Source organism: Caenorhabditis briggsae (assembly GCF_000004555.2).
Source record: "Caenorhabditis briggsae complete genome, chrII, whole genome shotgun sequence".
Lineage (NCBI taxonomy): Eukaryota > Metazoa > Nematoda > Chromadorea > Rhabditida > Rhabditidae > Caenorhabditis > Caenorhabditis briggsae.
In genome coordinates, this window is record NC_013486.2 from 579535 (window position 1) to 580996 (window position 1462).

The following is a 1462-nucleotide window of genomic DNA, read 5'->3' on the forward strand; positions in this document are numbered from 1 at the left end:
ATAAGAGCAGCTTCAAAATGGCCTAAAAATGCCCTTGAAATGTTCAGATTTTTGGGAAATTTTAGGGTTTCAAAAATTTCGAAAATCGAAAAAATTCAAAAAATGCAAAAATTCCAAAATTCTGAAAGTTGAAAAATTCAGGTTATTCAAATTTTTTGAAATCCAAATGTTGGATTTTTCAGAAAATTTAATTTAAAAATTCTATAAATTCTATAAATCCCAAAAATTTCGAAAAATTGCAAAAATTCTGAAAATACAAATCTTAAAATTCCAAAAATTTCGAAATCTTCAAATCCTACCATTTCGGGTTTTTTTTCAAACTTTCAGCAACAAAAATTCCTAACTCACCCGTTTCGAAATTTTCCACATTTCCAGAAATTTTCAGAATTTCAATTTTCCAAGAAAAAAAAATTTAGAATCTTCTAGAAAACAAAAAAAAAGAAGAGTCAACTAATCCAATTTCAATTTTCTTCCCCTCTTTTGCAGAAGCAAAGTAGGCTCCGCCCCCTTTTTACAACCCCTCCCACCCGCTTCTTCTCCTCTTTTCGTCTTTCGTAATTCACTAGAATTTTTTTCAAAAAAAAAAAGAAAGAAAAAAAAAGGAAATTTGAAACAACGAAAAATAGAGAGAAAGGGGAGAGAAGCTAATTATTTTTTTTTGAAATTTTTTGTTTAAAAACAGCGAGTATTGGGAATTTTTATCTAGGTAAATGATCAGTGTGTGGAAAAATGGGAATCTAGATGGAAAAATCCATTTAAAAAAGTGTGAAAAAAAACAAGGAAAATAAGAAAAATGACAACAAAAATAGGAATAGATAGGGAGACGGAAAATGGAAAAAAAAACAACGAAAACAAAGAACATTTTTCGAATTTTTCAAATTTTCAAAAAACGATTTTTAAGATTTCCGAAAGTCAGAAAACTTTGAAATTCGAAGTTCTAAAAAAATCAGAATATTTAGAATTTGAAATTTTCGGGAAAAAAAACTGAAATTTGAATTTTACAAAATTCAGAATTTGGCAATTCCAGAAAATCAAATTCTCAAAAAAAAAACTGAAATCTTGAAAATTCGAGAAAAAGAGTCGGAAATTTCAAAAATATCTGAAAATCACAAAATCCAGAATTTGAAAAAAAAATGAGAAAATTTGAAATTCCAAAAAATCAAAATTTTTTAAAATTCTGAATATTCAAATTTTGAAGTTTCGAAACGTTGAAAAAATTTTTTCAATTTTCAAAAATCCAATTTTCAGGCCAAAAAAAAACAGAATTTCTCAGTGAAATAACAATGAAATAAACAATAAAAATAGTCGAAAATAGGAGTTTTAATTAGCATTTTGACTGAAAATTGGCTGAAAATCAAGGAATTTTTAGCTCAAACAATGAAGAAGATAGGTGAAATTAATAGAAAATTAGCGCTTTTTGGGTTAAAATATGCTCCGAAAATCGGGAAAGAATTCCACCACA